Raw genomic sequence first — 25097 nt, 5'->3', positions numbered from 1 at the left:
GAAGGTTTTAACAATGCATTTGGTTGGCATGCATACTTATGGTATGATAAAGTTAAGATCAATAAGGCCTTTAAGAATCATATTGTCAGGAAAGCAGTGTTTAATGTCTGGACAAAATACAAAGACCTATTGGAAAATAAAACTCCAAGATGGCTATCACCTCTGGAGGCCAAGGCCCGAAAAAGACCCAATATGGAGGCTAAATGGCCGAAATATTGGGAAATAATAGAGAAAGAGGGCAATAATTGGAAATTGCAGAGTTTGGAAAAAATGAAAGACAAAGTGCGAGACTGGTTACACTACGCTCAGATTCAAGAAATTTTTAAAAAGGATAAAAAGTTAGGATTCCAGGTGGAGAAATCGAAGTTGGAAACAGAATTGTTAGAACCTAAGATTAAAGTACTCTCAAGAATGTATAACTTGCTGTTGAAATGGAATACACAAGATGAAATGGTTAAGTCGGCCATGATAAAGTGGGCACAGGATATTGGGCATAATATTATGTTTGAGGATTGGGAAAGGTTGTGGACCACGGGGATGAACTTCACGGCATGTAATGCTCTGAAGGAAAATGTAATGAAAATGATATATAGGTGGTACATGACCCCAGTTAAACTTGCCAAAATATGCCATGTGCCAGACAACAAATGTTGGAAATGTAAGGAAAATGAAGGAACATTCTTTCACCTCTGGTGGACTTGTCCCAGGGTGAAGGTCTTCTGGGAAATGATATATAATGAGCTGAAAAAGGTATTTAAGTATACCTTCCTTAAGAAACCAGAGGCCTTCCTCTTGGGCATTGTCGGCCAGATGGTGCCAAAGAAGGATCGAACATTCTTTTTGTACGCAACAGCAGCAGCAAGGATACTTATCGCTAAGAAGTGGAAAACTCAAGATCTACCCACGCTGGAAGAATGGCAGATGCAGCTGATGGACTATATGCAACTGGCTGAGATGACTGGCAGAATTCGAGACCTGGGAGAAGAGAGGGTTGAAGAAGATTGGAGGAAATTTAAGACTTATTTACAAAAATATTGTGATTTGGTGGAAAGTTAAGTAGGATGTTTGATCATAAATAATTGGCCACCACAAAATCGGATCGGAATGGGATGTAAAGTGAGATTAAGAGAAATAAATTTGCAGAGGACTATATTTAAATAAGCGGTTATAAAATTTGCAAACTAGATGATAAATTGCATGGAAAAAATCTATGATGATGAAAATGGCAGCGGGAGATGTGAGGAAGTCCAAAGAAGTTATGAAACTCTGTTGAGATAAAAGTAAGGTTGTTTATTGTCTTTGTACTTTATTCTGTAAAAACCCCTAATAAAAATTTTATTAAAAAAAAGAGAATTGACTGGTTAGGTCAAATCAATACGAGGCACTCAGCACCGACTGACATTTTTTGGCCCTTGTCCCCACAGAATTGTTAAGAGAAGCTTCAGTTGATAGAACTCCCTTGTTTGGGTCTAGGATCAAGACCTACCAATGCTGTTTCCTTCGCTCTGTGACCCATCCCCCAAACCTACCTTGCCTATTCATTTGATTTGTGCCAGTAAAGCATATCCCTTCTTCCTTTGGGCCTTACGTGAACTTCATAGCCACCAACATTTCTCCACTGAGTAGAGGGACTTCTGATTCCATAATGATAATTCTACTATTTATACCCCACTCCACCAGATTTCCCCACCAGATTTGCCCTTCTGCATCTTCTTGCCCGAAAGGCCTCTCAAGACCACCATTCATTTTGGACAGTGGCCCAACCTGATGCCTTTGGGAAGCTCAGAAGCATACCTTGCAACATTTCTCTGATGAAAATAGAGACGTCCTAAAGAAAAGTGGGCATGGAGGTGGCGCTGTGGTCTAAACCACTGAGCCTCTTGGGCTTGCTGATCAGAAGGTCGGTGGTTCGAATCCCCACAACGGGGTGAGCTCCCGTTGTTTGGTCCCATCTCCTGCCAACCCAGCAGTTCGAAAGCATGTCAAAATGCAAGTCGATAAATAGGTATTGCTCCGGTGGGAAGGTAAATGATGTTTCCATGCGCTGCTCTGGTTTCACCAGAAGCGGCTTTATCATGCTGGCCACATGACCCAGAAAAACTGTCTCCAGACAAACGTTGACTCCCTTGGCCAGTAAAACGAGATGAGCGCCGCAACCCCAGAGTCGTTTGTGACTGGACTTACATGTCAGGGGTCCTTTACCTTTACCTTTTAAAGGAAAAGTGGGACATTCCAGGATCAAATCAGAAACTGGGACGGCTTCTGTAAATACGGGATTGTTCCTGGAAAATAGGGACGCTTGGAGGGTCTGCGTAGGACATGGGGCCACAATAGTATTCTCCCATTTTGATAGTTTCCCTGTCTCATTTGCCTCTTACCTGAAACCTTATTTGCCTAAACTTCCTGCACTTTCCTTTTTATCAATATACTGTTTGTCCTGCACTCTTTCTTTAGGTTGCTTGCCTTCAAATTCCATTCTCCCTTACATTCCTTATGTCCTTTGACCACTTCCTTGTCCCCACAAGCTTGCTTCTTGTGGTGCTTTACTTTGCAGCTCAACTGAGAACTTCCCTCCCATCACAGAAGTTGACCCTCAAATGGCTTAGCATCCCTGAGAACAGAACATTCTGTGCCACCCTGTGCCACCTCAGCGAATCATCATCATAGGATTTGTGCCACAAGCCCCAATATAGCCTGTGTTTGTCATGATCCTTTATATTGTCACTTAAATGGATTTACTAGACATTTATCCCAGCGTGAATGAATCAGAATTTGATAGATCTGGTGTCAAAAATGACATTTATTCTCCCTCATCAGTTCAATAAAAATGTAGCACAAGTCTAAATATTTATTGCAGCATTACAAATCTCATATTTTATTCCCCAAAACATGATTCACTTGGCTTGTTGTTGTTGCCAGCTGAATGAAAGTTTTGTGCCGTTTTGTGTCTCTGATGTGCCCACATCATTGAAAAGGTTGGGTATTTCACCTATTTGTTCATAGTCACAGTTCATTAGAAGCAGACTTCATTTTGATTGGAAGACTAGACCACTCACGTTTGAGACTGGTGGCCTTGGGAAGATCAGTTCTGGCTGAAGAGTCGTTTTAGTAGGATAAAGATAGAGAGCAGGCAATATTGGCAACCCACAGGGTCACTCTATTACTGTATCAGGTTCCAGGACAAAATTCCACCCATAGGCAGATGAAAGCAGAGTTCAGATTTCTCTTTGCCATCATCTAAAGAAACAGAGTAAGAAAACATGCAAGCATCTATAGCAAGAAGTTTTTACATTAATCCGCACCCCCAAAAAACACACATACAGGGTGGAACAATATACATTTGAACTAATAGTCCTGTCTCTTTTCGTCTGCTTGACAAACTTACTCTGATAGGCACCAGGTGCGAATTGCCCAATATTTCCCCCTTAACCTGTGGAGCACTTTGCCAAAGAAAAATGCAGAAGGAGCCAAGCTAAGACATGAGAGCGTTTTCACTCTTGGTTGCCATTATAGTAGTGCAGTGATTCTTCCCGGTAGTCTGCAAATGCTCCTGTTAGCCTCAGTAAAATGCATGTCAATTTCATTTATCCTAGTTTAACTTTTCCTTGTAACAGTTCTGATGGAAGGCAATTGCAACTTGTCTCCCAGTTGCAGAACACCTTGTTCTCTCACAGGTGATGCTGGCACCGTTGGCTGCAGTGGATGCTTTCTGCCTCTCTGTCTTTCCCCTTCCTCTGAAGGCTGCCTGATTCCAACTGAGAATAGAAAATGCTTGCAAGTACTGGGCTTGCAAGCCCTATTCATGCTTTGCTCACATGTCGAGATGGGGGAGACATTTGATCAGTTCACATTTAAAGGCAAAGGTACCTAGATTCACACATTCTGAAACCTGATCAGCCATCCTTTCAAATTCGCACTTCTCCGAATTCTGCAATGCAGTTCCCCAGCCAAGTAACGTGTACAAACTGTTGGGATTCCATTCCACCCTTTGCTGCAGACATGGGATTGTTGCGTGTCACATGTCTGTTTACATTCCAGCACAGATTGCTGGCGTAAGCAGAACTTCCGCTCTGTATAGCTGGTTTTTTTCTGTTTGTACTCTCTCTCTGAGAAGACGGCAAGGAGAGACAACATGTTTCTTTGTCCTGATTTAGGTAAAATAAATGTGTAGTTTACTATGTATCTACAGCCTCAAGCTTCTTCTATGGTGCAGTATACACTGCTGAGTAAAGTGTGCTCAAGTCTGCAAGCTTGAGTCGCTGATGTACATCGGAGCAGAGGTTGATGAACCTTCATAGCAGCAAGGCTGAGAGGCAGACATTCCAGCTCAGGCCGAGCCAGCTGGGCCTTTTGACCCCCTAGATGCCGACACAAACATGCATACACTAGGGGGAAGTGTCATAGCTGTCAACTTACAGATTTGAAAATAAAGGACCAGCAGCCTTGAAAATAAGCGACCAGCAGCCAAAATATGGGACCTGCAGCCTCACCTGTTCCAGGCACTCCAGTCTTCCTGTCCTCCTGCAGTCTGGTCAAACTCATGTGGGTAGCTTCGAGAACACTGTCCAACCAACTTTGTAACCAGAGGTTCAACTGAATAGAATCTGAATCACATGCACCACAAGGCCTATGCAGCCTCAACTTAAGATGGCTCCCTGGCCTGGCTTTGCACTGCAAAGTTTGCAGCAGCACGTGCAACAAAATGGCGTCCAGCATTCAAAAACCCCCTCAGCTTGCATTAACTAGCCACACACAAGGCATGCAAGCTCCACCCCCCAGTCGTTCTTAGACTTCTTATTGGGTGAGCAACACAGCCAAGCAACACAGTTGGAGCCTCCCTCCTCCCTGGCCGGGAGGGAGAGGAGCTGCTTCCTTTGAAATTTAAGGGACATCATTTAAGGGACATTTAAGGGACATTCATCAATAAGGGACAGCAGCGGGACATGGCGCTGGAATAAGGGACTGTCCCTTCAAATAAGGGACACTTGACAGCTATGGGAAGTGTGCCTATAAATGCAAAAATGGACGTAGAAAAATGTGTTGTATTAGGGGAAATTGTGTTGCAAAACAGTGTATATCAGGCACAATTGCATATAAAAATGAGGAGAAATGAGGAGAAAAAAGGAGGAGGTGGGCTGCTGGTGGTGGCAGCCAGCCCAATGCAGTTAACCCAATGCCATGCTGAACTCACTGACATCTGAAATCGATAAAGCTGTGACCTAATATTAACCCATGTTAATGGTGTTTTCTAGTTTTTGGTTTTACTGTAATGTCATGATGGGGTGGGTTCACAGCAACTGGGCACACAACCAGTTAGTGATCCTTAAGATGGCCTGTCCTTTTATCCCATGACTTTGAAAGTTCAGGTATACAGCTTAAATCATATCACCTGCATCCACATGTTTATTAACATGCTTGAAGAACTCTAAAAGATTGTTGAGACCTGACTTAGCTTTGGAGAAGTCATGCTGATTTTTCTTTATGCTGATTTTTCTTTAGCAAGTCTAGCTCTTCTATATGCATATTTAATAATGTTTTCCAATTTACCTGGAACGTAATTGCATTTTGGCTTATATTCCTGTGCCAATTCTTCCTACGTTTGTGAAATGAAACATTGAGGAAGGAAAGGAAAATGTTTCTTTTCTTCATCAAGTGAGTGAGTACTAAAGAGAGATGTCTTGGGGCAGAAATTTGAGTTTAACAACGAGTTAACATGCCTGCCATTTTCAACACAGAATAGAGGGTATTCAGCATGCTTTTACCTCTTTTTGCTTCAGAACCAACCTATGTTTTTGCAGGTGGGCTATGCTTAGATTTTGCTGGATCCTTTAGTCACCAAACAATACTTCCATAAAGGCAATGCTAAACTTGAAACCTCCATTAGTGTTTCAATAGTGAGGAAGAAACAGAAACATTACAAGGCCATTGGCCACTTTTTGTCCCTTTTCCAGCGACGACAGGAGATCTTAATTTTTAAAAAATGTTGATGGTATCAGAAGGCAGCATGTTAAGACACAGGAGGAAATTGAATGGATGAAAGGGAAATAGCAAATTAGGGTGAAATGGGCTCCCCCCCCCCATTGTGCTTACTTGCAAGAACAATTGGCTAACTCAAAAGTGGCGTGCAGTTTGGAAGAACCGTTCCTACCATGGTTTGCTTTAAGTAGATTTGACTGTGTCTCATTTAAACTGGATGCGTCGCCCTATTGACATGAAAGTTTTGAAGACACACCATCCTAATTGTTGCTCCTCTCCAGGAGCAGGGAAACGGCAGCCGATTCCGTCTGACATGCTTTTGCATTTCTCATTGTTATCGCAACTCTCCACCAACTGATGGCCACAGCAAGTCAACCTGCAAATAAGCACCCCTGTGCAATTTAATGAGGCCCTTATCTTTGGTTAACGTAGGAGGGGACTCTCCGGGTTCCTGCTCATCTCTCCTTCTGTGGGGATGGCAGTAACTCTGACTAACCCTCCCATTAAGATCAAAGCGCTGCTGTCAAAAATGTCAGGTTGAGGGGGTGGCTATCCTCTGATGCCATTTACTGCATCTTTCTTTTGCTTGGCCAAGGTACAGTGCCTACTAGAATGATTATAGCAATTACTCAGCACTGTCTGTCACAGTCAATCAAATTTGTAGAGCCCAGATACAGAAATGACCTAGACCTGCCTTTTTAACAAACATTATTATTGGTTGTCATCTCTGCCTGTATGTATGTGCTCAAGTTGAGAGTAATACTCAGAAAAACTTACTTCATAGCAATTATTGTGGGCTCTCCATCCCCATCTCTCAGCTTGACTTTTCTCTTTTTTATCACACTTTATTGCCTAGCAGTAATTCTGTCCTTCCCCACCCAGTGTGAAACGCTTTATAATTTTGCAGCAACATTCTGAATCTATCTTCTCACATCCCTCTACCACCGAAAGGTGAACATATAGTACCTATAATTAGGGAAGCTTTAACAGAAGACAACGTCAATCAGTTTTTTTAAACGGTATCCAAATGTGAGAGAAATGCCACAACAACTCACATTTTGATCCAGTATGAATATTTTTGTTATTTTGGAAGCATGATACTAGGCCCACCATTCTTCTATTCTGGGTGAGGCTCCTTCCTGAGGTCTGGATGAAAATAATAACAATGGCAGAAGTTATGGTAAAAAAGGTAAGGTAAAGGACCCCTGGGTGGTTCATTCAAAGGCGACTATGGGGTGTGGTGCTCATCTCACTTTTCAGGCCGAGGGAGCCAGCGTTTGTCCACAGACAGCTTTCTGGGTCATGTGGCCAGCATGACTAAACCACTACTGGCGCACAGAGGACCGTGACAGAAGCCAGAGTGCAGAGAAATGCTATTTACCTTCCCACCACAATGGTACTTGTTTATCTACTTGCACTGGTGTGCTTTTGAACTGTTAGGTTGGCAGGAGCTGGCACAGAGCAACGAGAGCTCACCCCGTCGTGGTGATTCAAACCGCTGACCTTCTGATTGGCAAGCCCAAGGGGCTCAGTGGTTTAGACCACAGCGCCACCTGCTCCCTTTTGGCAGACGTTATGACATATACTGCACACCTTAAAGATGGCATGTATACGACGCAGATGCTTATGGCACAATAACAACTGTTCATCTTTAAGGTGCCACATGATTCTTCATTGGTTTTGCTGCAAATGATTAACACTGCGACCCCTCTGGAAAGTGATTGTGTGTATGAGTATATATGCATATGTGTGTGTACACGTGTGTGTGAGTGTATAATATGCGTGAACAAAAAGTTTTTCACCTGCCCCAAAAAGATGATGTGAGTCTCCTTGAGAAGGCTATTCCATACCTGGGATACCACTACTAAAAAGGTCCTCTCCTGCTGGTGGTTATCTATATTATGTCATTTGATGTGTGTGTGTGTTAAATTTCCTACATGAAAGGTTTCTGTAGCAAAAAGCATAGAGGAACATTTTTTTACTGGGCATTTGCAAGTGTTTATAAGTTAACAGCAAGACAAATAAATAAATAAATCTAAGAGCTAAGTTTGGATTTTTCTATAAGATGACAAGTGGAGACCTCTGCCAAAATAAATACACCCTAAAATGTTCCGTAGAAATGAACCTGTCATCTCAATTTACCTGTTCCCATGATGCGGAGGACCTGAAGGGCGCTTGCCACAGGAAGTTTAATAGTTTTTAAAAGATGCTTATTTACTTGCTAGAGGCATTTTGTTAGATAAAGGCCTGTTTTGTTTTGCTTTCAAAGTAAAAGTAGATTTGTAGCTACCCAGTATGCAACAGATGAAGGGAATGTGGGGCTACGAGAATGTCTTTCAGACTGATTTAAACGTTTGCTTCAGTGATTGGTGAATACTTCAGTGATTGGTGAATTTTCTAAAAGCTGAGGGTTGCATCACTACAAATACAAGTGCTGGCAACTCCATCACAAAACAAAACATTATTCCATTTAAACTTTACAAATTTAAGTGAACATCTCCACAATGGGTTTCACTTCCCCTTTCAAAACAAAAACTATTGTAATGCAAGGTATCATCTTCATGTTAACCCCTCCTCTCCTGTTGTGGTCCTGACAAAAAACCTCCCCTCTCCCTCCCTGTAGTTGCTATTTGCTTTGAAAGGAACAATCCATTGGGGAGGGTGAACTTTATTTGCATCCTGCATTTTCTCAAAGGAAACCTTCTGTAATGTGTGAACATGCATGCCAGTGGCAGATGAATCCTGAGGAAACAAGTGGCTGGAGCAACAGATGCAGCTCTAAAACTTTTGATCAGTTGCCTACATTCCAGCTGCACAAAAGTTTTCTTTAGCTTAAAACAAATACACAGAACAAGAGAGAAATAGCAGACAATACTTTGAAAATGGACTAAAACTTGCACAACTAAACCAGAAACTCTATGAAAATGGCTGGGCATTTTTTAAAAAAGTTATTGCTTGGTGCCTAAGTAACTGCAGTGTTGCCACTAGATGAATCTCTTTGGGGGTGGTCTTCCATAACTGGAATGCTGCTCCTCAGAAAGTTTTGGTTCAGAGTCATCTCTGTCTTTTTCAAACTGTCACTTCCCCCATTTATCCTCCTCACATGACATTTTAGTAATGACTATCATTCATGGACATCACTTTAAAAAACAAAACCCAGGTGGAATCTACACACATATAAAAAAACACTGTGAATATGTTTGCTTATTTTATTTTTTTGTTTTGAAAAATACATTGAATTTTTCATAGCTCACTGTCGCCATCTGCTGTCACATTTGTATATTGCACTTTACAACACATTTAAAACATTTTATTTGCAGCTGTGTAGATGAACCCCCCAAATCAGAATCAAACACTGAATGCAGCAGATTATTCAAGGCATTTGTTCTGCTTTCATGATTGTCAAGAAGATGTGACTGTTGCTGTGAGATCTGTTGCTCCCCACAAGGTCAAGGCTTCAGAGTCATATTCTGAAGTGCAAGCAACATTATGCTATCAATCAGCTGGGAGGGTTTCTGGACTGGAGGTCTTTGTTTTGGTTGAATAGGGGCAATGACAATATCTAGGAATAAAAAAAAAACTTAGCTTGGATCATTCTCCCCCAACCTGATGGACTCCAGATGTTTGTGACTCCAGCTCCCATTTTCCTTGTCATTGGCCATACTGGGTTGTGGCTGATGGGAGTTGTAGTCCAAAATAGCTGGAGGGCATCAGGCTGAGGAAATTTGGGGCTAGACAATGTTTAAAAAGGATTAGACAAATTCACAAGCTACAGGGACAAGAAGCTACAGTTAGAACTGGATATGGAACAACTGATTGGTTCAAAATTGGGAAAGGAGTACGACAAGGCTGTATATTGTCTCCCTGCTTATTTAACTTATATGCAGAATTCATCATGTGAAAGAATGGACTGGATGAATCCCAAGCCAGAATTAAGATTGCCAGAAGAAACATCAACAACCTTGGATATGCAGATGACACAACCTTGATGGCAGAAAGTGAGGAGGAATTAAAGAATCTTTTAATGAGGGTGAAAGAGGAGAGTGCAAAATATGGTCTGAAGCTCAACATCAAAAAACCCCTAAGATCCTGACCACTGGTCCCATCACCTCCTGGCAAATAGAAGGGGAAGAAATAGAGGCAGTGAGAGATTTTACTTTCTTGAGTTCCATGATCACTGCAGATGGGGACAGCAGTCATGAAATTAAAAGACGCCTGCTTCTTGGGAGAAAAGCAATGACAAACCTAGACAGCATCTTAAAAAGCAGAGACATCACCTTGCCAACAAAGGTTCGTATAGTTAAAGCGATGGTTTTCCCTGTAGTGATGTATGGAAGTGAGAGCTGGACCATAAAGAAGGCTGATCGCTGAAGAATTGATGCTTTTGAGTTATGGTGCTGGAGGAGACTCTTGAGAGTTCCATGGACTGCAAGAAGATCAAACGTATCCATTCTTAAGGAAATCAGCCCTGAGTGCTCACTGGAAGGACAGATCCTGAAGCTTAGGCTCTAATACTTTGGCCACCTCATGGGAAGAGAAAAGACCCTGATGTTCGGAAAGATTGAGGGCACAAGGAGAAGGGGACAACAGAGGATGAGATGGTTGGACAGTGTTCTCAAAGCTACCAGCATGAGTTTGACTAAACTGTGGGATGCAGTGGAAGACAGGAGTGCCTGGCGTGTTCTGGTCCATGGGGTCATGAAGAGTCGGACACAACTAAATGACTAAACAACAACAACAACAACAACAGGCCTATATCTGCTATTATAATATATAATTATGAACTCTTGGGCACAAACAGCTCAGAGAGTAGCTTGTTGCCTTCTTGTAATTTCTCTAAAGCAGGGATGCGGAACTTCAGATATTGTTCGGCACAAGCTTCCGTCTGCTCCAATCAACATGGTCAGTGTTCAGGGGTGATCGGAGTGGTAGTCTAACAACACTTGGAGGGCTATAGGCTCCCTATCCCTGCCCTAGAGGGATCTGGTTATAGGCACAGTTGCAAACACAATGATGAGTGGATGGACACGTGGTTTGGTCGTACAGGGCTTTTGGAGACACCATTGCTTCTGTTTCTCCCCTATGTTTTGCTGTCACTTGACACACCCAGGATTTTGTGCTGGAGCGACCCCTCCCACCATCTAAACACAGGTCTAGGCTCAGCTTCCAAGTGAAACAGCATGGAGGCCTGCGCTGGAAAAAGCCATTCTAGCCAATATTCTCCCTTCTTTGCCACTCACAGCTCTTTCCCTCTCCTCCCCCAGGCTTCCAAGTGGAGTTGAGCATGAACCCCATCAGGGATGAATCAGGTGATAGCTTGGGAACAGTGAAGTAAACAATGTTGTAGCCAATCTGTTTCCCCACCAAGCCATCTCTGTGTGTGGCTTATCCAGATCTGGACAACTGACAGTAAGTCTTCGATTCTCATATTGCCTGGATGAAAATCAGGCAGGTGAGAACTCTGTTTTCAGGAAGTCAAATTTTGTACCAGGTTCCAGATTTTGGACAAATACACAAGAATGCACAGTACACTCTCAGTGTCCCAAATATTGTCCTGGACATTCACTGTGGATGCAACACTTCGTTAGTGGTATCTGCAGCAACTTAATGAGTACGCAGTGACTGAGCTCAGCATGCAAGATGACCGATCTTTTTTTTTTTTGGGGGGGGGACTCTTAATTGTGCTTCCCTTAGGGCTACAGGACCTCAAACTAATCAAACTCATTTGATCGCTATTTGTTCATGAATGTATGCCTATAAATTTGTAGAGCAGGAAAATGAAGTACACTGCTTTAAAAGAGCCGTCTTTTTTTGTGCATGTTATGTTCCAGTAAATAAACAATCCAGAGTTAGCTTGTTTAGCTAGTCTTTTGTAGCTGGCTGTATGTTGTGTCACACTGATCTAGTGTTGTCCTCTTATTCTTTCTAAAGCTTTTGACATACTGCATTCAAGATCAGTTGGAATTAGCGGGAATTATACACCTCAACTTTTGATCACCAGGGACATCCTTCGTTTGGCTCTCTCACATGTACCAAATGCATGGTATCTTCTAATGGGAGCTTCACCCCGCTACAGAGATTAAAAAATGCACATGCATGCGCACACTCTCATTCAGTTCATGCAAGCACACATTTACGCTCACATGAGTCTGGACTCTCTAACTACAAGCACAGCAGAGCAGCAACACTTGGGTCTCTAACTGGAAGTGGCATTGTTTAAGCCTGGGGCACACAAATTAAAGCACCTACTAGCTGGTGTAATTTGCTTGGTCAAAATATCAAGCCAATTCTTCCACCAGCTCTGTCGAAAGGAAGGAAATAACTTTTGAAAACAGCCTATATTTTAAAAGAACACAGCGAGCAAAAACATTTCAAATCACTTATAGCAGTGGGGTATAAAACTGTTGGGTGCTTTATAACAAATTGCAATCAAGCAAGCGCATGTAATGTACAAATACTACACATAGGGTATTTCTGATGTTTGAAAGCACAGAAGAGTAACGAAAGGGAGAAAATACATCTAACAGGACGACATAGCATATTGTGCTGGAGGTGCTTAGAAAAGCAGTATTTATTTTTTTTAAAGAGAAGTCACATTGCATTAGGCTGGAGATATCTGTTGTTAACTATGCTAACCTTACATTCAGACACTGTGATCCAGTGTCTTTGTGGGCTGCCGTACATCTAGACCTGAAGGGCTGGAACAGGAAGCCTGAAGTGAGGCTAGCAGAAGGTACCGCTTGTTAACTCTAATAGTTTCAGTTCACACAGAAATGAAAAATGTATGTGTATTAATGAAGGTTTAAAATGAAAATGGCTATCTTTTCCAGCCCTTGCGAGGAAATGCCAGGGATGGAACCTGGAAACTTTAGCCTGCAATGTACATGCACAACCACTGAGCTATGATTCCCCACTTGTCAGTTTTCTTCTTCTTAAAAGTTGGTGGTTTGTGGACACGCCATAAGCTCACATGGGTCTGTGGGAGTAGGAAGGAAGACTGAGCAGGGTTGGCCCTACCCTTGTGTTGTGGGATGGGGTGAGGGCAGCCATGATGTGAAGGCTAAAGCAGACTGTCTTGTGACTCCTCAGCTAGCTTACTATCATCAGATGAAGTGAAAGATGCTGTTCCCTTGGCAGTGTTGATGTAAGATTAGATTTCCAGTTTGTACATGGAACCAGAGTGGGGTGGGAGGAGCATCCTGTCCTTTGCCTCAGGCAGCAAAATGTCTTGGACTGGTTATGGTCCTGCTGTAAAATGGCTGACTGATCTGCAGATTAAACTTTATTGGATTTTTCTTCCTGCCAGCCCTTGTGGTACGATTTATATTCATGGACCCCCCAAATCTGCACAGTTGCTGCCAGGTGAATGTCACGTCACGCTAGTTGTCAACCACAGGTGGGTTCCCCCCCTCTTGCTAACGGTTTACTGAAGCAGAACAGATTTTATTTACAAAATCATTCATGAACCACCCTTGTAAAATATCAGGGTAGGGTGCAGCAATATAAACCACTGAATTTTTTTTATAAAATCATTCGAAGCAGCACAAAACAATTGTCAAAATGACTGGCCATTCAAGAAAGTCGTAAACAACTGCATGGGCCTTGTTCACAAGGAAATGCCTGCCAAATCTCTGCTGAAAGAATATTCCGAAACATGGGACCACTGACACTAAATGGTCAGTTTCAGTGCTATTTTTCACCACAAACGCCTTCCCTATTCTCTTATAATGTCAATGCCGCCCACCTGACATGTGCCAGAACTGAATTCCGGAGAGTTCCAGCTGAAAAAAAGCCCAGCTTGGTTTCTAGTTGAGGCCAGTTGGGTTTCTGTAACATGGGGGGCAACTAACAGCCCTCTACCAAATGTTTTCCGTGATTGGGCTGGGATATCTGGAGGTCCTTAAGGTATCTTGGACCCATGTTGCTCACAGCTTCATATATTAACATGGAAGCCTTTTCTCTGTGGCTTTATAGCAGCTCTCCCACTTGTACTCATACCTCAATAGAGCCCATATGTCTGTCACTGCCTGGGGAAAATGTCCTGGTCTGTATGAGGAGCTACTGCATACAAATGACTACCCACAAGAGACATGTAGTCTGGAAAGGAAGTCTCCCAATGGTTGTACGTATTGGCCTAAGAAGGAAACTTGCTATTTTTTTGTTTTTTAATAAAGGATTAAAGAAACATACAGGGGAAATACATATGGAATATGGCTCTTTTTCTTGTCAGTAAGGGACCCTGCAGGACAGATACCATGACACCTCAGTGCAAATACACTAAGGCTCAGGACATTTTCTTAGCAGTGTGACCTCAGGAAAGTTTTCCTAAATGTACTATTTAACACACTGCGGGCAGAGGTGTCGGTCTCTTTCTGTAACTGTCAGAGGTGCTGGTCGGTTAATATCACATGAAGTCTGTTGTTGGAATGCATGCATTTTTCAGTGCCTGTCTGAGGTGGAAATGAAATCCTTGTGGAAAATTGGAACGTGTTATTGACGGCCACAGAAATATTGCATTAAGTATGGGGTGGGGGGTATCTTCCACCCTGAGACTTGTTATTCCTCTGCTGTGGAGATTTTGGCTCACTCTGGTGTACATTAGCCTGACACAACATTCGCCAGTGGAGCAAATGCAGCTTGTGGTTCGCTAATTCCAAATACATTTTAATGACAGTATCTGCTTTCACCTATTATGGTGGCAAATCCTTGGGCTAAAGGCCTGTTTGATAATTTAAAAACGTGCCCCTCAAATCCCTGTCCAATTCACCTTACGTCTTAAAGCCACAAATTACAGCTTGGCATGATATTTAAGGCCGAAAGCTGGAGATGCTGATAAAGCCCTCCCACTGTAATCACCCACTCATTCCTCATAGCATCATGTATGGTTGAGTGACATACAATATGTTTCACTGGCAACACTGAAAATGGAAATGTTAAGTATAAATCTTGGTGGAAGTTTCAGTAATTTTTAATATTTGTGCGTGTGGGTGGGTGGGTGGGTGCAGGCAGTGGTGTGCACACGTGAATGATATATTTGTCCTAGAGCAATACAAATTCATTTTCCCCCCACCACATCTGTAATATCTGCAGTAAGTGAAATTAAAAATACATTTGTACTTGTACAGTTAAATGATCATATTTAATGAAATGTCGGAGATGAATCTTAGCAAATAGTCAGGAAATTATTTCAGAAAGAGCAGCATTTCATTACTGGCAGTCAGGGAAAAGCAAAGAGATTATGCAAACTGTTCGCTGCTTCAACGTATTAGGAAATATGTTCCGCAGAAAGGAGGGCCGTATGGCTGTCAGATGGAAACTTTTCAAAATCTGGAAGGTGTGCCAATACACACACACACACACACACACACACACACACACACACAGAGAGAGAGAGAGAGAGAGAGAGAGGTACCTTGGTTTAAGAATAGTCCTGATTACAAATGATTCGGTTTACGAACTCCACAAAACTGGAAGTAGTGTCTTGGTTTGAGAACTTTACCTCGGTCTAAGGACGGAATCTGAATGGTGGGAGGCCTCATTAGGGAAAGCGGGCCTTGGTTTAAGAATGGTTTCAGTTGAAGAACGGACTTCTGGAACAGATTAAGTTCGTAAACCGAGGTACCTGTGTGTGTGTGTGTGTGTATTCTTTTTTTTTAAAAGAATGTACCCAGTGCTTTACTATTTATGCAACAACATTAACCTGTTTTCAGTTTACCAAGTAAAAGAAGCACAATAAGGCAGGTCCTTCTGAACAGTTTACAATCTCATTTACTAGCTAACTCTTTCCCACCCAATGTGCCAGGTAGACCTTGTGTAGGAAGTGGGTTTGTTTTGTTTTAGATATGGTGGAACATTCACCCATGCGATTGCTTGCCGTCTTCTGAGACAGTGGAACTTCTCTCACACAGATGTTGGGAACAGCCCTTTGTATGACATTCCCTAACACTGAAGTGAATGCAGCCACCCTCCTTGCATAGAATTTCATACATATATTGCAGACATTTAGTGCTTTGGACTGCACCTAATGGCTATGGTCATGCATCTAATTGCAATAAATCGTTTGACATCAGCCCAATGTACACTTAACACGCAGGAAACTAGATGCGAGTTTGCAGGTCTTGAGCTGGAAAACTCAATCTGCATAGACTCATGTGCACAGAGGAATTTGCATGGGGTGGTGGTGGTGGGGATTTTTGCTAAAACCGTTTAGCAATTAACCAAATACACAAAAGGCTTCGGAATTCACCTAAACAACACCCACAAAAGGAAGTCAGAATTCATGTGTGGAAAATTGAATTAAGAGGAAACAGTTGAGGCACATCAACTTGGAATGAAGATGGTGTCAATCACTTTAATTTAGAAAGGTCCCCCCCCCCAACATTTCTCACAGAATTTAACAGTACAGGTTAATTCTGCGCAGATAGCTGTATTGTTCAAATAACCAGAGGACTTGCTTACAGGACGTACCTCGAAGGAACTGCAAATACATTTGCCAGCTGATTTAAAAAAGGAATGTTTCATGTAATCAGCCTATGTTGGAAGACAGTTGAAAAAGATTCGGATAAACCATTGAATGCTAGGGCTGAGCCAAAGGGTTGGATGGGAGATTTTTGTAAACAATTAGAGGTACCCACTATTCTGTGTGATTCTGGTTGACAAGTCCAGCAGACTTCTTAACGATATAGATGACTCCCCCCCCCCCGAAGAAATGAGAGAAAAAACCTATGTGACAAATCTGACATATGGCACACTTAGGTGGGAACTTCAAGTCCTCGCAACTGCCTCATTGGGGCAAGACCTGCTGGGAAGAGTTGCTGTGATCACTTGGCCTGCGCTATTTCTTTGAATAAAGAGTTAACTTCACTGACACCAGTGGTTTTTTTTATCGCTGACCTACTACTGGCTCCGGCTTCCGACAGGTGCACTAGATAGCACGTCATTTTTAGAACTAGAAAAGACCTAGGTTTGAAAACCCATTCACACCAAAAATTTCAGTGCAGGTTGGTTGCCATGTGCAAGGTTTCGTTTTTGAATTGCTAGTTTAAATGGTTCGGATTCAGTGCTCATGCTATAGTGCCAGTGGCCAAACTCTGTGCTTGGCAGCCCATGCACTTGGGTAATTGCAGGGGCTGGGAGACAAAACAGATAAGGGTCTACTCCGACAGTGCACACTCAACCCTGAAGCTAATTAGGTGGCCCTGTGCAACTTTTCTCCTGCATAAAAGGTAAAGGTACCCTTGACCATTAGGTCCAGTTGTGGCCGACTCTGGGGTTGCAGCGCTCATCTCGCTTTATTGGCCAAGGGAGTCGGCGTACAGCTTCTGGGTCATGTGGCCAGCATGACTAAGCCGCTTCTGGTGAACCAGAGCAGCACACGAAAACGCCGTTTACCTTCCCACTGGAGCGGTACCTATTTATCTACTTGCACTTTGACGTGTTTTCGAACTGCTAGGTTGGCAGGAGCAGGGACCAAGCAATGGGAGCTCACCCCGTTGTGGGGATTTGAACCGCTGACCTTCTGATCGGCAAGTCCTAGGCTCTGTGGTTTAACCCACAGCGCCACCCACGTCCCATTCTCTCAGCATAACCTACCACAAATGGTTGCTGATAAGGAAGTAAGAACTGCCTCTCTCATTCCTCTGCTCTCCCCACTGTTTTGAACCCATTCATTTCCCTCCTTTTGTCGTCTCTGTCCATAGATTATCACACAAACTATATAAATTTATGTATGCAATTTTGCCTAATGGACACAATTTTGCAAACTACTGTAATTTCCTTAATATAACTCATCTTTATGTTATTTTTCATTAATAAACACACTTTTATGTACCCTTTCCCCTAATGTATTTTTTACACACATTATTTGCTTGGAAAACTGAATTACAAAATTCAGGGGAAGTGTGACTATGAAATGATAGCTGTGCTTCGTTTCACATACTGTTTCAGAAAGTGTGAATTAGGTAGTCCAAGTTTCCCCTGATCCCTAGTTTTGGCTCTCTGAGGATAAATCTAAACAACAAACATATATTCCACCTACTTAACTGTCATGACTTAGTCTAGAATGACTATTTGGTGAGAATGATAAAAATGTGTGTGAAAATCCTTACTCCTCTATGTGAACCACAGTTCCCTTGAATGAGGGAATGGCCCGTAAACTTGCTGAATGAACCTAGAGGATGGGAATCCAAAGAATTGTAAATAGAGTTCCGTGTGTAATGGAATTTCCCATCTCCTCCTTCCCAAAGGCCAGTTCCTGAAGTCTGAGAGACTCTGTGGAGCAGCATGGAAGGTGGAGCCTGTCCTTTGAGCTAAAAGAAGTGGCTTCACCTCATTGAATTCTGCCCATCGTCACGTCTGACCTGAGAAACAGCAAACATAGCAGCATAAGAGCATGTGATGGAGCCATGCTATGTGAAAAACTCACGAGGGAGTCCAAACTAGGAATCAGGCACATCAGCACCAGTCTAAATTGTATCTAATGGCAGCACTGCTGTGAAAATCCTATAGTACTGTTGTTTCCAAAGATTATGCTCCCTTTGCATCAAACAAGAGGGAATAAGTGCACTTGTGATCAAATTACTTCCAAGCAGACTCCTGAGGAATCTATTCCATTTGTTTAGCCCTCATGAATTTTGTCTCCATGATAATCTTGAACAGCGCAAGAAGGAGTCCCATGCTGGGTCTTAAGGGCTGGGTCCATTTTGCCCTGTATATTGTTCTTCTGTTTTATACACGCCATAATGAATGGTCTTTCTTTTTTTCTCCCTTCCAAATCTGATTCCATAAAGAGCCACTTGACTGCTACAAGTCATCATTTTCATTCTGCATCTAAGTTTACTCTTAAGGGCTTTTCTTTTCATCTTTTTACTGCTCTGCTAATGTACACAAATCACTTTTAGAGATAGTGTCATGACTACGAAGGGAGCAATTTATCAATATGGATGCCTCTTTGATGAAGGATGGTTTGTCTTTACAAGTCCGGACAGCCCCAGCTGAATTTCAATTTGCTATGGCATGCAAGGGATTTAAAGGATTACGGCCAGTGAAAGGCTTTAAGCATAAACCAGCTTATTTTTTTGCAGGATGCTGCAGCAACTGAACTTTTCGATTGCACTAGATTTTTCTTTCTTTGATGTAAACAGGAATGAGCACGTCAGTAGGAAAAGCAATCCAATTCTGGATGGCCTCGGCAACATTTGTTTTCTCTTATTTTTTTCCACCGAAAGACGACAATTTTTAACAATACACCTAAAGTGCAAGCCTGATCTCTATCAAAGGTACTTTCAAAACTTAAACTGATTCTACAGGATGAACTGCACCCCTAATTTCCTGGGGCCAGGTTCAGCTTCAATAAATTGACTTCAGTGGATTAACCATTTTGCCCTCCATGGTTTTGTTTCTTTGTTTCTGAGGACCAAACATGAGAAGTTTTAGAAGGGGCTCCCTTTCAGCCATGCAAATTGCCCCTTCCTTCCACCTGGGGCATGGCTTCAATGTACACATGGCAGATAGTTCTATGAATAAATCAACTCACAAATAGCCAATACAGTCATACCTCAGGTTGCATGTTTTCGTCTTTCGTCCCGGAAGTATTGGAACAGGTTACTTCTGGGATTCACCACTCGTGCATGCGCAGAAGTGCTAACTCGCGCCACGCGTGTGCGCAGACATGGCACTTCTGAATAAGAATGCTTCGAGTTGCGGACGTGCCTCCGGGATGGATTACGTCTGCAACTTGACATTCCATTGTACACCCAAAGTAGGGATTTACTCCTTTAGTGCACCATCGACGCATACGTATTTTGTGGTGTGGCAGGCCACTGACCACTTCACTGTGTGCAAACATCGTATCTGGGTACAGATGGGGAGGAAAAGCAGTTTCAGTGAAACCCCAGAAGTACTGTATATTATGAATTGAGTCTGATGCACAATGAAGGAAGAAGGCTAGAATACAAAGATTAGGTGTTTAAACAAAGGAATAAAAACGGGCTTCAGCTTACTAAAGTGTGTTTTTATGTATTCAGTTATACACCACAAAAGTTGCTATGTTCATGGCTGGGCAAACGTGCACCCACTAAAACATAATGTTCTCACAGAACACATGTTGTCAGGGACTGGACTGAGGAGGAATGGTGGAGACCGACCTCCCTACTCCCGAACCTTCCTGAGAAGAGGAGGATGGTATAGATTTACAACAGTGGTTTGCAGAAAGCCATGGATCTGAGACAGAAGAGGGACAAAGCTGGGAGATGATGGAAGAAGAAGAGGGTGTGTGGGGGAGCAGCAGAGTTGGAGCAGCTGGCTGACATGTTATCATTAGAAGGCATTCTAGACCGTCCCCCTTCTCCTAGGACCCGGAGGGCAGTGAAAGTGGTAGAACAGAAAGCAAATAGATAAAGGGCCTTGAGCACCCCCGTAAAGGGGGTGGAGCTGCTGACGACTAAGAGAGAAAGCGGGGAGGGGATTACTCAGAGCAACGCCATTATCCTTGAGACGGCATCCTGCGTCTCTCTCTGTGAATACTGAATAAAATACATTGGTAAGAGCTTCTTGTCTTTCCATTACTGGAAGCCGGCTGTGAGGAAGGAGGAGCAGATTCCCTGAAGCCTGAGGCACACAGAGAGATACAACAATTATTCCCTGTACTGCCCACTTTAGTGCTGCACTGGGGTGACTGAAAAGGCTGCTTTTTAAACTTTGCACAGATTATTCCGCACAGATTGTTCTGTGCAAAGTTGCATGCAGTGTTCCCATTCACCCCCCCTTCAGTGCTGGGGTGCTGGATATATCCAAGGATAGATAACCAATGTGGTATCCTCCAGATTTTGTTGGATGCCAAATGCCATGAACTGCAGCCAGCATGGCCCAAGATCAGGGATGGCACAACCCAACATCTACCATGATTTTCTGAAAACAAGTAGTTGGCCCAGCAGGATTAGGAGATGAGAGAGGGGGTGGGTGGGTGGGATTGTTTCCAGGTTGGTGCTGAGAACTGACCACCAACTCAATGCTCTCATTCCCCCCCCCAGGGGACCTTGCAGATGGTATTGTTGCCTATACAGCCTACCTCTCACTGCAGAAACCCAAAACGATTTACGTAGAAGTGAAAGGAGCTTTTTGAGAAACCTGTTGTCAGGAGTCGAAAGGTCATATATGAAAGAGCAACACTTAGCAAGAGGTGCCAGGATCAAGGGGGAAACTGCAGAAGCCTTTATTCACTAGCTGGGCGTTGTAACTATGGAAACACAAAAAGAAGAGCCTATAAGCGACAGGACATTTGTGGGCATAAAACATACAAAACTGTCAGATCAACTTCAGTTGCATGCTGGTCTCACCTTTGCCAATGCATTAGCAAAACTAAATAAGAATGCCCGAAACAACAACAACAGAACAACGGCTGGATTTTAGTCTGCTCGCCCTCTATATTACCATATACCCAATAATGTGGACACAGTGAAAATCAGGTATAAAATGAGAGAAAATGTAGCTGGACCAAAAGGGCAACATGACACCCCTGCACAATCAGAGTAGGTGAGACCAAGTTGTGCCATCAGAACATCTGGAAAGATGCAATAGGAAGTTTGTTTGCTTAATGGGCAACAATGCCCTCAAAAGAAATCAAATGGGGGTGATGCCACAAAATAGAGCAGGGATGGGTTACCTCTAGCTTTGGGTCTCAATGTGGCCCTTCAGGGCCCACAACCTGGCCCTTGGGACTCTCTCCAGGCCACATCCCTCTCCAGCCCACCTATTCTCTCCTGGCCATGCCCTACACCATCACCTTTTGGCGTTCTCCATGAGTGTTTTGCCTGGCTCATGTGTTTCCTTGAACTCTGACAATGCTTCTTACTTGCCTGGATGCATGTTAAGAGAGTGATATGTGAGCAAATTAATGATACAGGAAGAAATAATAGGAGGCAAAGATGAGGAGCCTATAATTAGATGAGGAACTTCTACATCTTCAACAGAACAGGGTCTATTTTGGTATGCAAACATCAATTGAAATGTGTGTGTGTGTGTGTGTGTGTGTGTGAATATAGTTTAATAAAGACACAGGAACTGTTGTGATTGTAAATCCTCTGGAAAGGCTATGCCCTATATCAGCGGTTTTCAACCTGTGGGTCTCCAGATGTTGTTGGACTACAACTCTCATCATCCCTGAGCTCTGGCCTTGCTAGCGAGGGGTGATGGGAGTTGTAGTCCAATAGCATCTGGGGACCCACAGTTGAGAAAGGCTGCCCTATATTGAGATGGACAATTGTAACCACCAAATAAAAGTTCTAAATGGACCCAGTAACAATACACTGAAAGGGAAGGTGAGGTGACTGCCTCAGGCGGCAGGATCCATAGGGGTAGGGGACCCCAGTGTAGAACTTTATTCCCCCTTTGTTCCTGGTGTTGATTTTCACTCTCCACTTATTCCCTGCTGGAGAGAGAGGCACCATTTTATGCTTCGCCTCAGGTGCCAAAATGTCTTGGGCCAGTCCTGCCTAGAGGGGTGTTGAGTGGACAAACCCCAGGCCACTATATGCAATTGAAATCTTGGTCCCTAAACCTGTCAGGAAAACTGATGACCGGCCGGGGAATTTAAACAATTAATGGATGACCACTTGAGCTGCTACTATGTGATGAACTTCACTGTAGCTTAGCTGCATAAAACGCTGTGCAGATACCTCAGCCATCTGGAATGTGAGGCTTGCGGAAATGTTTTTAAGATGAGAAGCAAGGAATTGAGAGTGCAGCGTCCCTTCCGAGGAGATGTAAATTTGAGAGATTGATGTGTCTAGTTAAACCTTAAGGGAAATTTGGATAGAGCTACATAATAACCAGTGGCACAAATGAAATCTCTGATTTCTATTCTGTTCCTGTCTGGGCAGCGTAAGACAAATGAAACCGATGACTGAGAAGAATCACATTTTCTATAATTATATAAATTACAGAAGGGATGACTGTAATCACCTAAAATGCCTCTAAGGGGCTGGATTACTAGAAGACAATTTCTTAAATAGATCCACACTCTTGGGCTGAAAAATGCCACTGGCAGTGTCGTTTTAGACTCAGATGGGCAAATGCAGCTAGTTAACCCTTTGGAAGCAACAGGCCAGGTGACCCTTTAGAAACCATCTGTCTACATACCTGCTGCACATACATTCCATACCTAACATAAAGTATCAGGCTTGGCTCTTGGTCATGAGGGTTTCAGTGGGCCTTGAGAGATGTGCTTGCCCCCTCCTTACTATCAAACACCTATTGGTGTGATTGCTGATATTTTGCAAGAGCTGTGCAGGTGCAGGCTTGGCTACTGCACACCTCACAGCTGAATTGTGACCTAGATATATTTTTTTTAAAAAAGTCTCATAACATCATGTTGTCCGGTGCTGAAGGCATCAAAAAAAAAATATATTTTTTTTTAATTACAGCAACAGTGCATACACTTTCTCCCAATATAAGTGTCTAGAAAATAGAAATCTACACGAACCATGAACGAATGAATAATTTAGCTGCAGACTTCATCTTGACTGAATTCAATACCCTGCATGCAGAGCAGCATTTATAATATGAAATGATTTCTTAAACAAGATCCATTTATTGAATTCCTAGCGATATGTATTTTGTACAGTCAGCCGATGATTACTGACTCAGCTGATTTCACCATTCATTCATTACAGATACATTTGTAAAGGTCGAGCTGTTTTCTTTCAAGCCTTCATTGAATACATGGCACAATCATTCACAAACAAGTTGTAGCTCCAGAAAATAAAATAAAAAAATACATTTGATGTGTTTGTATTGAGGTGGCTCCATTTGCGTTGTTCAAACACACCAGAAGTACAGATCCACTGTGAAAAGGGAAGGACCATAAACTGACTAAAGGACAAGGAATGGTGTTAATGAATTGTGTTCAGGACCATAAAGAAGGCTGATCGCCGAAGAATTGATGCTTTTGAATTATGGTGCTGGAAGAGACTCTTGAGAGTCCCATGGACTGCAAGAAGATCAAACCTCTCCATTCTTAAGGAAATCAGCCCTGAGTGCTCACTGGAAGGACAGATCGTGAAGCTGAGGCTCCAGTAATTTGGCCACCTCATGAGAAGAGAAGACTCTCTGGAAAAGACCCTGATGTTGGGAAAGATGGAGGGCACAAGGAGAAGGGGACGACAGAGGACGAGATTGTTGGGCAGTGTTCTCGAAGCTACAAACATGAGTTTGACCAAACTGTGGGAGGCAGTGGAAGACAGGAGTGACTCGTGTGCTCTGGTCCATGGGGTCACGAAGAGTCGGACACGACTAAACAACAACAACAACATGTATACCATAGATTAGAAACTCATCTTTTTACAGGGGAAAAAAATATTCTTTCAAAAAATGCACCTTTTTATAACCAGATGCTGACATCAAGCTTGGTGCTTAGCCAAAAAAATATCAGTATGTCATATATGGGATATGCCATAAATAAGCATGCTTCTACATGAGTGGTCCATGCACCACAAAAAGGAGTGTGTAAACTGTACAGTATATGCAAAATATGGATATAGATTGGATTGCACATGGTGTACACACAAAGAGCAGTTCACATATCTAATCCTCATACCCAGACACAGATCATAGAAATGGGCTGCAAAATGGCATCCAGGCAGATTTTTGTTGAATCGGCAAAATGTATGGGAAAAGCTCAACAACTTTGTATGGATTTTCATTTTTGGGAAAATGGAAATCCCAGTTCAGCTCTACCTTTGAGAGAGGAACTTTGCACTTTCTCTTTCTTTCTTTTTTGTTTTGATCTAGATTAGTTTGCTTTTTATTGTATTGCATTATGAAAAGGCTTCAATCATTTCTTTATGAAGAACCCCCCCCCCCCGCTCTAAAACCTGTGACTGCACACCAGGAAAACATCATTAGGATAAGGAGGTTACTATGACAGTATTTAGGATGTGGTTCAAGTGTCTTCGCCATTCTTGTGCACCCTTTCCCTTCTTCGCCTGCAGACAGCCTGTGGCTTGTCACAACTACACAGTGCAGTAGTTTCTCTTTAGTGGAACCATAGCACTGCCAATGGCTATTGCTCCTCAGTACACAGGAATCGGGCCAAGTTATAGCACTACAGCAAGGATACCATCATA

The 25097-nt window shown here is 42.8% G+C and overlaps 1 long non-coding RNA gene across 1 annotated transcript; it reads right to left on the bottom strand.

Moving 5' to 3' along the window:
- Positions 1-19719: 19719 nt before the first annotated feature.
- LOC310849042 lies at positions 19720-23224 on the bottom strand. The gene is made up of 3 exons (XR_014566757.1): positions 23135-23224; positions 20512-20583; positions 19720-19827 (listed from the first exon to the last, which is right to left on the bottom strand). It is a non-coding gene; the product is annotated as an uncharacterized lncRNA (long non-coding RNA).
- Between the last annotated feature and the right edge of the window lie 1873 nt (positions 23225-25097).

This window comes from Podarcis gaigeae (genome assembly GCF_964106915.1).
Source record: "Podarcis gaigeae genome assembly, chromosome: 7".
Taxonomy (NCBI): Eukaryota; Metazoa; Chordata; class Lepidosauria; order Squamata; family Lacertidae; genus Podarcis; species Podarcis gaigeae.
Note: the sequence above shows the minus strand (reverse complement) of the source record. Positions and strands in the feature narration are given on the sequence as shown.